This window comes from Balaenoptera physalus, assembly GCF_965194825.1.
Source record: "Balaenoptera physalus genome assembly, chromosome: 13".
Classification (NCBI taxonomy): Eukaryota; Metazoa; Chordata; class Mammalia; order Artiodactyla; family Balaenopteridae; genus Balaenoptera; species Balaenoptera physalus.
In genome coordinates this window covers 74,075,812-74,091,258 of record NC_138892.1, presented here as the reverse complement: position 1 = coordinate 74,091,258, position 15,447 = coordinate 74,075,812, and the positions used below count along the sequence as shown (strand labels likewise).

At 36.3% G+C, this 15,447-nt stretch overlaps 1 protein-coding gene and 2 long non-coding RNA genes across 5 annotated transcripts in view; 2 read left to right on the top strand and 1 right to left on the bottom strand.

The window, feature by feature from the left end:
- The window catches only part of LOC309640499, a 133,279-nt gene extending 118,752 nt beyond the window's left edge, over positions 1-14,527 (top strand). The window contains exon 2 of the long non-coding RNA XR_014252268.1: positions 14,080-14,527. This is a non-coding gene — a long non-coding RNA (uncharacterized lncRNA). The remainder of the gene's footprint in view (positions 1-14,079) is intronic.
- LOC309640502 overlaps positions 1-15,447 on the top strand; it is an 875,392-nt gene that overhangs the window by 451,179 nt on the left and 408,766 nt on the right. The window lies entirely within an intron of this gene.
- Positions 1-15,447, bottom strand: part of SLC2A13 (solute carrier family 2 member 13) — a 447,444-nt gene that overhangs the window by 108,419 nt on the left and 323,578 nt on the right. The window lies entirely within an intron of this gene.

Below are 15,447 nucleotides of genomic sequence, written 5' to 3'. Positions count from 1 at the left end.
CATCTTCTCTGGTGACAGTATATGTTATTCATTTTTGATGGGACAGAAAAATATTAGAAGAAACATTAAGAGATTGGAATTTTTAGGTTTGCCAACAGACCAAGTCAATTAGCATTTGTAGATTTGAAGAGAATTGTGGAGGGTGTGTTTTATTGTGGCGCTATCACAGAGCTCACCACATGCAGAACACTGTACATGTGCTTAGTTAATCCTTACATGGGCTTTATGAGAGATGCTTTACTTTCCTTTTTGTTAGATGAGAAACCTGACATTTAGAGAGATTAAGCTATCTAAGCAAGGTCACACAGCTAAAATGTGGCAGAGCCGGAATTCAGACCTAAGTGTATTGACTCCAAATGCCCAGATTTTTATAAGTTTATTTAAAGTGAAATAGGCTAAAAGTTTTAAAGGAAATATGCTAAAATTAAAATTGGAAAGAAAAGAATAACTACAGCTTCTATAGCAGTGTAAAATTTACAAAGCACTTTCACATACACTGTGTCATCTGGTCTTTCCAACAAGTTGGTGAGGTATGCATTAAAATTCCTACTTTACAGATGAGAAAACCAAAGCTCAGAAAAGCAAGCCTTGCTCATGTCCCTAATGCAGGTTCTCTGACTCCAAACGCAAGTTTTACTCTACTTAGCCTTTAATTTGTTGAAATTTAAAGTTATTCTTGTGAGAAAATTGATTAGCATATTGAAGATACTGACATTGTGATAGATAAAATAAATACTTATTGTGCATAGATGATTTGGAATCTTCTGTTGTCTTGTGTAGAGAGCATACGAAGCAGTGGTTACACTCCCAGGAAAATGAAGGCAGAGAGGTCAACACAATTTGGAAAAGTGGTGACCACTATGGCACATACTTTTGTTTTAATTAAAATTTTTTATTGAGAAAAAACTCACATAATATAAAATTTACTATTTTAACCATTTTAGAGTTTACAATTCAGTAATTTTTATTATATTCAGAGTTGTGCAACCATCACCACTATCCAATTCCAGAAAATTTCCAACACCCAAAATAAACCTCATATCTCCCAATTTCCACCTCTCACCATTTCATGGCAACCACTAAACTACCGCATGTCTCAACAGATTTCTGTATATAAATGCAATCATATAATATGTGGTCTTCTGTTTCTGGCTTCTTTCAATATGATGTTTTCAAGGTTCATCCAAATTTTAGTACTTCATTCTTTTCTATAGCTGTGTAATATTTCATTGTGTGGATATACCACATTTTGTTTATCCATTCATCAGTTGATGGAACAATTGGGTTATTTCTACTTTTTGGCTATTATGAATAATGCTGCTAGAAACATTTGTGTACAAGGTTTTATGTGAACGTTTTAAAAAATTCTTTTGAGTATATGCCTAGGAGTGGAATTGCTGGGTCCCATGGTAGATAACTCTATGTTTAATGCTTTGAAAACTGACAAACTGTTTCATGCATGTCAAACATGTTTCATGTTCTGATATTTAATCTTCAACCAATTGTACTGGTACAGGCATAGTCTTGAATGTCATCAATTTTTCCAGAGCAGTAGTCAACTGAAGAATTTTGTCATTTTTAATGGGTACCACCAAAAAACAAGATGTTTTCAAGATAACAGTGCTATCAATCAGCAGAAAGAAAATTCTTTACACCTTTCTGCAGAAAGAATGATAGGGAATCTTGGCCAATAAAAGCAGCAAATAAATTGTGGGAAGATACAAGTAATGTTCACCAATGTCTAGTTGCCCTCCATTTCAAGGTTTATGGAGGATTATAATTCCCTACCCTCTTGAAGTTAGGAGCAGCCAAGTGACTAGCTGTGGTCATATATTGTGAGTAAGTAATAGTGGTAGGTCACTATTTATCTCTGCGATGAATCCTAAAGCCTTGAGGTAAGAGGTGGCATCATAAAATGTTGGAACTTCCATTAGCCTAGGTTCCTGAGACATGAGCAGAGCCTTTGTTGCTTTAAACCACTAATATTTTGGTGTTTTTCTTTCTTTGTGTGTGTGTTATAAGGTAATGCCTTTCCTAGCCTGACTGCTATAACAGCTGAAATTATTTATGTATCATCCTGGTTATCAGCTACAGTAATACGATTATTGACACGTGATTTTATCGAAGAGTTACAAACTGATCACTATTTTGTTGACAGATACTTTATATTAAGTCACATAGTTTTACCAAAATAATAATAAATAAAAATAATGTAAGAACACAGTTTTGTTTGGGGCTCATCATTACCATTTGAAGACTTTTATATAAGCCTTATTTTATGTATTTGTGATTGTATTTGTATAAACACTGTCCCTAAAAAGCTGTATAACACACTCCTAAGATACGCATTTAACTAATCACACCACCAGATATGAGTTGCTGATTTCTGCATAGTGCTCCTAACACTAGCTCTTCTACTTATTGAGAACTTTCCAATATTTCAAGGTCTAGGTCTCTTGTTAACTTTCACTGTTTGGAGTATAAAAAGTGAAATGTGAATATATAGTATAGTATCTGCATTCTTCGTGAATACATGGTTATATTGACTTTCATATATTTTCTTTAGGTCAACATGAAAAAATAGGTTGTTTTAAAATAACAATATTTTTTTTATCCATCTGTGCAAACACTTCTTAAAACTGCCTCTCTTTGGGGGACCCATTTTTGTTTGTTCATTTGCTTTGATAATTCACAATTATATTTTAAGTATTACCCAAGTATCTCCTTATGCAGCAAGAAAGAAACTTGGTGATCAAGCCTGTTTTATATTTTTCATCAAACCCTACAATACCTGGCACTATGTTTAACATACTGGCAAGTGCTTCACACAGAGAAAACAAAATCAAGAGGTAAAATACATTTTGGTTTATTTCGCTTTGCTTATCAGCTCTTCCATGGTTGCTTGGAGGACTTTTTGATTTTCATAGGAAATGATATGTTTGAACGTGAAGGACAAAGTGAGTTTTACTTGGAGAGTGAGAGAAACAATCAGCCCTGAAGCCCCAGAATGATGCTTGATTTGGAAGCTGCGCTGCTTCATGGAGATGAAATGAGGTGGCCTGGACGTCATCTCTCTGGACATGATTATGTCCTTTGATGCCTGCAACTCTAGTGTGATCATGTGCTCTTTCCAACCAAAACCTGCCTCACTGACAGCATTTTACAAAATAAAAAGAATTCAAAGTGGATGAAACCAATAGGAACCAGTAAAGTGATGTCAGGGTTTGGGTCAAAATACTAATACCAGCACACAGTGATTCTTCCTCTCTAAGGAAAATATTCAGATTCACACATATCATACATCTCTCCATAACTAAAGAAGGAAGATAAGAAGAGAACAGCTTTCATAGTCTTTTTTTTTTTTTTCTCATCTGAGTGTATAGGTACAGTCTAATTTGCCCAAAAGGTATTTCTTTGTGAGTGCAACTCATCTCTTTGTTTCTTTTCTTAAATTACTTTCTCCATATTTATCTATCTGTGTAACAGAGGCCTAAAAAACAACACTCACCACAAACCAACTAAACAAAATAAAAACTACAATTAAACTTGCATCAGATACTCAAATTCAAAACTATGTGGTTAAGGCCACTCTGCTCTAAGGAAACCAAAGGTAGTGAATCATTTAAAACACTTAAGAATGATTTCACTTTATGTTAAGCACTTGCTTTTATAGCAAAGATGTTCTATGATGATACTGCTAACAGCAGAAAAAGAATTTTCTGAGCAGAGTAAATACATGCAAATGAAAATAAATGAACGAAATAAAAATAAATCTTCTTTAAGTCCCAAATAGACTACCACTCACAAAAATGGTTTCTTAGAGAAAGAATCTCAATTACACTGAATGAGTGAAAATACACCAACATAGGTATTTTTAGACCTACTGGCTTTTGATCATCAGGAATTACTGTCCACTTCCCAAAGAGTGTGTAACACCTGTCAGTAGAAGCATCCTGCTTCTTAACTGGTAAATTTCAGAATGATAAGTGTAGTGCTAGCTGGGCTCTTACTTAAAGCTAGTTTTACTGTCTGCTAAGCCATATGATCTTCTAAACTTCTTCACTCAACTTATTTAAGCCTCGGTGTCATTGGTAACATGGGGGAAATAATACCATCTACCTCCGTTTTGCTGAAGGATAAAAGAGAGAATCCATGTAAGCCTTAGCACAGCAGTTGGCACATCGTGACTATACGATAAATGGTAGCTGACATGATTACTCCTTTTGAATAGACGAGCAAACCACACAACAAAGAGCAGCTATTTCACTGGTTTCCAAGGCCAAACGAAATGCAATAAATGAAGAGACTGTAATGATTCTTCCTCCCTTGCAAAGCTGGAGGTACATTATCTAATGTGGCCATATTTCTTGCCACCTGCAAAGCTGACCTTAGACTTCCAGTCACTATAAAGAGAACGAAACCAAAAAAAGTAAGTAGCTAGAGCCCTATTTAATCAGTTAATTCATCCTTCCTGCTGTCAAGCAGAACCACCTATTCATGTCCCATAAAGTTAACTCCAGTACTGTTGTGTCAAAGATTGTTAGTGTTCTATCCCTAGATTCCTTCTTTGCTTCCTCCTTTGTAAGAGAATTCTGATTCTTAACTGGGAACACTGTGCCCCTTGTCCCTTCCTCTCCCAACCACTGAAGAAAAGAATACATTTCCCAGTTTCCATTAAAACTAGATATGACCAGGGGACTAATTCTGACTTGTGAGAAGTATTGTGTGGGATTTCAGGAAGGCTTCAATTCAAAGGGAGCTGATTCAGCCAGGAAGCATTGCTCCTTCTACATTTTGTCCTTCTGGCCTGTGTCACAGACATGACTGTGGTGCTCCTGCAGCCATCCTGGACCTTCCTCATGAACTTGTGAAGAATACTTATATGGGTACAGCAAAAAGACAGGTGCCTGGATCCCAGATGACACTAGGTATAGCACAATGATTCCAAATCCCTGCCTTTGAATTTATCTTACATGAGCAAGAAAGAAACTCCTTTCTTGTTTAAGAGTTATTTTGGGTTCTTTTGTTATCCACAGCCAAACACAATTCCTCACTGATAGAAAAGTACTTATTCAAATGCTTAAAACATATTTTTGCTAATTTCTATATATATATTCTGAAATATCAGCTTCTACCCAAGTCGCAACATCTCTGAAGATATGAGACTTGAGTATGGGTTCAAAATGTAAATAAAAGCCATTCTAAGATATTGCCAACTCCTGACAAGGGGCTATATCTCATGTTTTGTTTTCTTAACAGCTGTCACAACACTTGGTAAATGGTCAGTAATGGAGGCCAAATGAAAGAATAAAAAGTGGGAAAAAAAATCCCTAATAGTGTCTCTGTGTACCTATAATTGCATATTTGTAATTCTGGATCTTCTCAGTGATGCAGTCAATGTCTAGTGGTGAATGGGGCATTTACCAAGCATGCTGGTTCCTTCAAGTTACTTGGACACCAAGAAAGGTGACCTAAAAGTCTCTAAGAGTTAATGCTTCACCCAGTTAATTGCACTCACCCCAGAATGGCTGAGCCTTCATGGCTGGCCTCTTATCTGTGAGACTCCAGCTTGGTGACGATGAGGGCAATGAGTGCTCTAGCTTGTCACGGTTATTTTGCTTTGTGATTCTGTTTTTTGAGGTGCTTATGACTGCATCTATCTTACTTCAGCACCTCTCTGAGATGGTAAATTGTTCCTCTGTGACTCTTCCTTATAGGGTAATGGAGCAATTAAGCTTCTTTTTTAGTGCTACAATTTCTGTTGCTCCGATTTCTCTCTGACGGAATAATTACCATGTGTGTCCCTCTTGGAGTCTCAAAGATTCATATTTATTTGAGTTTCATTTATGTGTAAATTTCTTAGCTTTTTCTACTGTATGTTCAATTTGTTGCCTTTATTTTTTAATACTTTAATCCTCAAAGATCTTGTAGACCCTAACTTTCAGAATTATATGGCCATTCCCCTCTTTTCTTTCCTGGTTAGATTTCAAAGCTCTGTTTACTTTTTTTTTTTTTTTAAATTCTCTCAGAGGGGTATTTTTCTTCTGTTTTGTTATTAATATATCAATATATAATTAATATAACAGTAATATATATAAATTTATTTTAGACCTGCAGTTTAAAATCTATAGATTTTTGTGTCTTTCCACATCTTCCTTGATAACTCAATTCAAATTGAGTTTATCAGGACAAAATAGACAAGTGCTGAAAGCTCAGTGCAAGAATCCAATCAAACAGCAATGAAGCATTATCAGTGTTATCACCAGGCCTGAGGAGCAGTTTAGAGTACTGCAATGGACTTGTTTGAAAACCTTGAATTAGCTGAGGTAGGCATAAGACCGATGGAAAAATTTCTTATTGAATTTCAGATCAGTTTATGTAATTATTACAGTTACAGAGGAAAAATACATGTCAACACCATAGTCATGCACACATCAGTCTCAATACTTGGCTAAATCAGTAAACAAATACATTATATAAGACATGATTTTAGCTGCTAGGTATATAAAGAAGAAAGCAGAGAGGAAAAAAAGAAAAAAAAAAAAACAGGAAACATAATTCCTCCTTTCAAGTTACAAATTTCCATTTGGAAAGACAAGCCACAAAAACTGGGCAGTTAAGTAACATTAACATTAACTTGTAAATAATAAGTCATTCCAGTCACCAAGACCTGACAAGAGCCCATCCCTTCACTTCAGGTCTCAATTTAGACCCAAAGGTTTGCTCTTCTGCCATCTCCACTTTGCTGCCAGAGTGGCCTCTGTAAAACACATATCTGATAATAATATTCTTAATAGCTTCACATAATTTTTTTTTAAATGAGAGAGTCCAAAATCTTATTACCTTTATACATGACTTTTTTTTTTCCACAGAAAATGTCTGAAATGAATTTTTTTTCTTTTAAAATCTTTACTGGAGTATAATTGCCTTACAATGGTGTGTTAGTTTCTGCTTTATAACAAAGTGAATCAGCTCTACATATACATACATCCCCATATCTCCTCCCTCTTGTGTCTCCCTCCCACCCTCCCTATCCCACCCCTCTAGGTGGTCACAAAGCACTGAGTTGATCTCCCTGTGCTATGTGGCTGCTTCCCACTAGCTATCGGTTTTACATTTGGTAGTGTATATATGTCCATGCCACTCTCTCATTTTGCCCCAGCTTACCCTTCCCCCTCCCCGTGTCCTCAAGTCCATTCTCTAGTAGGTCTGCTTCTCTATTCCTGTCCTGCCCCTAGATTCTTCATGACCATTTTTTTTTTTTCGATTCCATATATATGTGTTAGCATACAGTATTTGTTTTTCTTTTTCTGACTTACTTCACTCTGTATGACAGACTCTAGGTCCATCCACCTCACTACAAATAACTCAATTTCGTTTCTTTTTATGGCTGAGTAATATTCCATTGTATATATGTGCCACATCTTCTTTATCCATTCATCTGTCGATGGAAAATTAGGTTGCTTCCGTGTCCTGGCTATTGTAAATAGAGCTGTAATGAACATTGTGGTACATGACTCTTTTTGAATTATGGTTTTCTCAGGGTATATGCCCAGTAGTGGGATTGCTGGGTCATATGGTAGTTCTATTTTTAGTTTTTTAAGGAACCTCCATACTGTTCTCCATAGTGGCTGTATCAATTTACACTCCCACCAACAGTGCAAGAGGGTTCCCTTTTCTCCACACCCTCTCCAGCATTTATTGTTTGTAGATTTTTTTACACATGACTTCTTATAATTTAAATTCCCAACAGTCTCTTCAGGTTTTATTTCTTGCCATTTCCTACTTCTGTTTAGAGATCACCACATGTCTCCTGAATGGAATTATAGGCAGCATCTCATTTCTGAAAATTTGTCTGAAATTCAGCATCTGAAAGTAGGAGAGGTATCTGCTACAGAAGAACTACCATAGAGCCTTCCCTGGGAAGTGTCTCCTTTCCAGGTCTCTGCCTCTCTGCCACAGGGCTGGGAAAGATGGTTGGAAAGCCCCTGCTCTTTGAACTTCTGAACTAGCCTGTGACAGACACCTGGAGCAGGTGTTGTCAAGGCTGCTGGGGGTGGGGAGTGGGGCGTCTCTATCCTCACTATCCTCCACAGCCTCAGCAGCAGAGACCACCATGGGGGCGAGGCCTTGGCTGTTCTCCTCTACAAACCCAGGTGACCCTGGTAAAGCTCGCCACATGCCTAACTGTCTAATAGAGGCAGGGGATGGGAGGGTGATTGGGCCAGGCCCTGGGAACTGATGCTCACTGGTGACGCTGACCCTGACTGGCAAGTGAGCCCTTCTGCTTGGAAAAGAAAGGGAAAGGGACAGGAGACAGTTGTAGATCCTCTGAGTTGGGCTGATGCAGCTCTGCTAAGCTCAGCATAAGCACTTTTGAGAACCTTCAGGACCCCCTTACATGGCTTAGCCTTTTCTCTTACTCTCAGTGCTCCCATACCAGAAATTAAAATTACTGTTCCACAGAACATCTCCAAAAAATTAGGCATATAAGGCACATAGTTCAATGAAATGGAAAATATGAATTTTGTGAAATCGAGTATCTGAAACTAGAGAATATCCTGTACTTGTAGTTTCTAGAAAATATTAAGCTTTCTCCTGTTTCTGTACACACGCTATTTCCTCTGTCTGGGATGCTGTCTTCCTCTGCTTATTCCATCTAACTCCAACCAGTTCCTCACTGCCCAGCATTGGGAAGCCTTCTATAATAAGGAGTAATTACTTTAAAACATAATTAGATGAATGGCTCTTTAAAATACTGAGTTCCTCTACTGCAGTGATATATTTTTCAACAATCTAGGGATTAAGTAAAATAAGGTGGCCTATAGACATTAGTAGAATAGATATTAAAAAAGTACAACACTCTAACTCCTCTTGTAATTCTTCTGTAGTTGAACTGAAAATGGCACTCTCAGTTTGCATAAGAATGTAAGACCACTTTGGTAGACACATTTGCAAGATGAAAAGCAGTAATATTAAATTTAGCCTGTTTAGATTTCTGAAGTTTATTTTTATAATTTATAGCAAGCCATCACACACATACATTATACACTTATATAATATGAAAGATGAAAATAAAGTTAACAAATAGTTATAACTGTGTAAACATTAGTACGTGTTAACTGCCAAGAATTTATACGTTCATTTACTAGTGGTTTTTCTATAATACAACACACAATTGTATAGCATATATGAGTAAGGATAATATACTTTCTTGCTGAATTTGAATACACAGGCCAAGATTTGAGGGATTTATTGTTTTGAGGGATAAATTACTATCTTAAATTTCAAATATTTATTATTTTACACTAAAATTCTGTGAAGATATCTAACTGACATAGTCACAAATCAATTTCACAATGATAAAAATTAAAAAGCAGGAAGAACTAAATATTTAGGTCCCACAAAGTTAAACATTTATATAAATACTAATCAATTTAAATAAAATAAAGATTTCCTTTGCTTTCAAAATGAATGAACTAGAAAATGCTAATAAGTTCTCTCAATGAAATAATTTTTATTCCTGATTTGATAAGACTAATCAGCATGCATTTATCATATAAAAATCAAAATCAAACAAAAGAAAGGGGAATAAGAAGCTTAAAAAATTAAATTCTGACCCTCATCTGGGCTACTGGCAATGACTTTATGATTCATTGATAATTATAAAAATGAGCAGTACATTTTTAACCTCTGTGAAGGGTGGAAACTTTATTATCTACCAGCAAGTTGGTTGTAATGTACAACATCATTTCAAAAAATTTTGTTCTATGATGAAATTAGCATAGAATTTACATAATGATCAATGTTAATTGCCAAGGAGTAACAGGTTTCCACAAAAACTGGTAACTATGCAATTTAGATGCACATGGAGAAAAATGCCAGTTACTCTAGATGTATCAAGTGAAAAGCAGGGGAATAAAGGACTGATTTGTATTATCAGCTACTTAATAATATGGCATGCTCAAGATATGCTGAGCTTTGAGTATCAATCAGTATAAATTAAGTACCCCTACACAGTTTAAAATAAATTTTCAAAGTTTACCTTCCAAAAATGATAGAATCATCTATTTCACTGTCAAGAACACTGTCACAGGACTGGATAATGTATTCCTTTTTAAAATATAGGACAAAATAGGGATGATATTCTAGAGTGGATTGACTTGAAATGTGAATAAAATTCCAGGTTGATTTTATTTACTCATTGTAATGATCAGAGCTCTAGAATGAGAATAAAAGTCCTTGAGTTTAGGAGATACACGTTTTCCCCTTTACCTCTTTGTGTTACTTCAGATCTAAATGGATAAGTTCAGAAGAGCTTTTCTCAAAAGTCTTTTGAGTTCAAGAGGGAGTAAAAATGATATTTCAAATAAAAGTATAAGTGACAGCAAATACTGTTCTTATTATGGGACTGCTGTACTTAACTGGAAAGCAAGGGAAAGGCTCTCCTGATTTATATCTTTGAAATTGTGTTCTAAGAAGTAAGCTACAGTGAGATTTCAGAGTCCCAGACTCCTGTTACATAAGTACTATCCTAACCACATGTAAAGCATCTGTTCTTGTATGTCATTCATCCAATCACCCAGCCCTGTTACGCCCCTCCAAAATATCTCTTGAGTCTCTACTGCCACTGTCAAGGCTGCATTATTTTCTTACCTAGGCTACTGATTTCTTTTATCTGATCTCCTTTCACTGCCCTTTGTCCTGCTCTAATCAGCTCTCCTAAGCAGCCAGAGTGATCTTTTAGAAACACAAATCTGATTAAATCATTCTTATCTTATCATTCTTTAAAGGCTTCTCAGTATTCTGATGCTGTCTAAAATTCTCATGGTTTATGAGGGTCCCAGTGTGGTCTGTCACTGGCCTGCCATCCAGTCTATCTTTGTGCTGTTCTCTTGCTCATGCTTAGGGCCTGTACACATGATGTCCCCTCTTCCTGGAATGCTCTTCCCCCACTCTTTGCAAACCTAAAATAAAAAGCTTTCTTTTTTGTCTTTAAGGCTTCCCAAAAAGCACTTCTTGACTGTGGAAAATAAGGTTTGAGTAGGGGATCTTGCCACTGTGGGGGCCTGGCAGGTCCTCGGTCAAAAGCCCAGGCATCAAGATAAAAAGGTCATGAGGAACTCAATGAATATGTCCCATAAGTGGTCAACTTCCACCATCCTCCTATCCAGATGTCAAATTCGGTACTGGGTATTTAAGTGCTAGCAAAAGACATGTACAATTATTTGGAGATAAAGGTACATGATAAGGTTATGTGGGCTTTTTGTTTCAAATCTCATTTTCCCTTTCAACTAATTTAATTACATCTATCTTTAAGTCTGTGGATATTATTCAACAGATATAGCATATTTTCTTCCATAGTTTTATTAATATTAACCTCAAGGCCTATCAGGCCAAAAAAAATTAAAATATGTTATTTTTAAAGGAAATCAGTAAGTTTTAGAAAACAAAATTCAACAAAAGTAAAAGTCTCATTCACAGTATAACACTATATTCATAGTCAAGTTGCTAAGAATTATTAGAAACAAACACATTATCAGTCAGCAGGATGCCAAATACTGAAAAAAAAGGGGGGGGGTAATAAGGTTTCTGCACATTTCTAAGGTCAGATAAGAGTTTTATGATTGAATCTAACAGTCTCATAGTGCTAATGCCAATGACATGTGCTCAATCACACAAGGTTGGCAAAAGGAGAAGAAAAGTGTAGTGAATGCAAAATTATTTTTTATTGTAAATGAACTTTGACGAGACTAACTATAATTAGTTAGGAATATACAGTTTCTCAAAACTAGTGTCACCACCATAGGGAGGTCTATAGATGAAGGAACGGTTTGTCAACCTGGATATTTGGAAACTTCATTTAGAGAGGGAAATATGAAAATATTACTCTATAGAAAAAGAGCCACATTGATTATTTTTGTACTCTTGGTTTAATAATGTTCAAGAAGAAAAAAAAAGGAAAGAAAGAAAGCTGGCAGTTACGCAGTTAAAAAATACTGAAGCGGGCTTCCCTGCTGGTGCAGTGGTTAAGAATCCACCTGCCAATGCAGGGGCCACGGGTTTGAGCCCTGGTCCAGGAAGAACCCACATGCCACGTAGCAACTAAGCCCGTGCGTCACGACTACTGAGCCTGTGCTCTAGAGCCCGCAAGCCACAACTACTGAAGCCCGTGTGCCTAGAGCCCATGCTCGGCAACAAGAGAAGCCACTGCAATGAGAAGCCCGCGCATCGCAACGAAGAGGAGCCCGCGCTCGCTGCAAGTAGAGAATGCCCATGCACAGCAACGAAGACCCAACACAGCCGAAAATAAATAAATAAAATAAATAAATTAAAAAAAAAAATACTGAAGCGTATGGCAGTGGTTCTTAATTAAACATGTACTGGAATCACCTATTCTCCACTGTCCTGGTGAGGCAGATCTGTGGGAGTGAGGGACGGGCAGCTTTAAGTGCCTCCTCAGATGGTTCTAGGTAAGACTCTCAAATGAAAAATATTAATAGCAAAAAGAGCAGTGAATTAGAGGCAGAGTCCCTTTAGTCAATTTCTCTTTCAATTACCCCAACTCATTTCCATGATATATTCTACCTGGTTGCTCATAGTTAATCAATTACTTATTTTTAATTCCTGTTGATTTTTCTCTCTTAGATATATCTAGAATCTGTCTACCTATTTATCTTGAGTATCACCTTCATAGTCCAGGCAGTTATCAATCTCTCTCATAGACAATTCTAATAATCAGTCCGCCTATATCAACATGTGCTCTCTGTGCCCCAGAGAGAAAATTTAGAATAGAAAATCTGGTCAAGTCACGACTTAAAACTGCTTAAAATTAAAACACTACTTAATACTGCTTAAAACTCCTCTTCTTCAAAAGATGGGAAATATTTCTACCCATCATCACAATCTCATCTCTTATAATAGGTTTATGGATTATAACAATGGCTATAATATTTATTGAGTGCTTATTATGTGCTGAGCACTGTTTTAGGTGCTTTCCATATATTAATTCATCCTTACTACAATCCTATGAATAGGTGTTCCAAAATATTTTTTAAATGCATGCATGCATGAATGAATGAATTAGTGGCAATGTGATGAAAGCCCTAGGACAAGAGTACCTTGCAATTCTACAGCTGTATACTTTAAGACATATGTTTACTTTGAAGGGTTTGAATATAATGAGATCATACTTACAAATAATAAAAAGTCAAAAGATTCGAGGGAAGTGTTACATAGGAAATGTTTAAATCCTCAAAGCTTGGATAGCTCTCATAAGAAAATATGTTTATTAGTAATTTGAGAGCATGGAGCCTAAGGCCGTATTAGGAGTATGCATGTGTATTCTTATATGGATATATGATTCAGATGATACCCCCACTAGAGTTATTTCTCCTAGCCTTAGTTGGCACCCTGTGACTGTACACAGTTTTAGCTGCAAGAAAGTGGATCTGAAAGATGTTCTTTAATACATTTGGTTCACAAAATCTAACCAGGACTTGGAACAAAATATCATCAATTAAAAAATTAAAAATTCTAAAAAGGGTAAGTTCTTATTAGAAATTATTTAGGGTAGTCAATGTCTTGGGTCCAAAGTCATTAGTGAGCCCCAACCTACAATACTTTTGGTTCTAACCTACCTGGTGATGCCACACAATCAATATTTATTGAATTAAAATAAAGAACAACGATTTTTCCTGAACCATTCACTTTCTTAAATATTCTACTCTAGTCAGAATGCATTACATACTAGTCACTGTAGAATATAGATTTCTACAAGTGGAGGTGCTGAATCGAGGGGGTCTATGTATTTAAGTTTTATTAGGTGAAAGTATATTAATTTCCAAAATGGAGAAAAATTTACACTCCCACCAATAGTATACAATGTTCTTAAGATACAGGGAGGGGGAAGGGTAAGCTGGGACAAAGTGAGAGAGTGGCATGGACATATATACACTACCAAATGTAAAATAGATAGCTAGTGGGAAGCAGCCACATAGCACAGGGAGATCAGCTCGGTGTTTTGTGACCACCTAGAGGGGTGGGATAGGGAGGGTGGAGGTGAGGGAGATGCAACAGGGAAGAGATATGGGGATATATGTATATGTATAGCTGATTCACTTTGTTATAAAGCAGAAACTAACACACCATTGTAAAGCAATTATACTCCAATAAAGATGTTAAACAAAAAAAAAGATCGGGCTTCCCGGTGGCGCAGCGGTTAAGAATCCACCTGCCAATGCAGGGGACACGGGTTTGAGCCCTGGTCCGGGAAGATCCCACATGCTGCAGAGCAACTAAGCCCGGGCGCTACAACTACTGAGCCTGCACTCTAGGGCCCGCAAGCCACAGCTACTGAGCCCATGCACAACTACTGAAGCCTGCGCACCTAGAGCCCATGCTCCACAACAAGAGAAGCCACTGCAATGAGAAGCCCGTCGACACAACTAGAGAAAGCCCATGCACAGCAATGAAGACCCAATGCAGCCAAAAATAAATAAATAAAAAAAAAAAAAAAAAAAAAAAAGATAGATACTAAACCATCTCTCCTTTGTTATAAAGCAGAAACTAACACACCATTGTAAAGCAATTATACTCCAATAAAGATGTTAAAAAAAAAAAAAGATAGATACTAAACCATCTCTTCCTTTAAATCTGTTTTCTTTTTTCAATTTTGCTATATGGATCATTCCAAGAGGAAAACATACCACCTATACTTACAGCATGAACATTACTCATCCTAAGGTCAGGCAAACATAACTGTTTCATGTTTATCTCCTTTTTAATTTTTATTTTTCTTCCAGTCTTATTGAGATATAACTGACATAAAGCATTGTATAGTTTAAGGTTTACAGTATAATGATTTGACTTATATACATCGTGAAATGAGTATCAGAGTAAGTTTAGTGAACATCCATCATCTCGTATAGATACAAAATTAAAGAAATAAAATAAATCTTTTTCTTGTGATGAGAACTCAGGATTTACTCTCTTAACAACTTTCATAAATGTTGTATATTGTATGTTTCATGTTTATTGTAAAGAGATGAGAAATGTGTATAGGTAGTTTTAACAACAACAAAATCAGTAAGGGAACTGTAGATATATTTTATAAAATCACTCAGACTATAAATACATGTTATCAAATTCTCACAAAGCCTAATATGTTACTCTGAAAGAAAGCACAAAGGAAATAAGTGTTTTGCATACTCAGTGACTCCCAGAGGACATCTAAAATTTGGTTCTGTTTTCAAAAATTGCTGCCCATTTTTGTGATAAGAAAAAATTAGGTTGTACCACTTCTCTCACTCCACTACAACTTTATATTATATTGGTAGGTGATAGTATCTTATTGTCACTTACCTATATTGGTAGGTAGATGATAATAACTTAGATGGATCAGGAGGATTAATAGATTGATGACCATAAGTTGCTGTGCAGTGAACT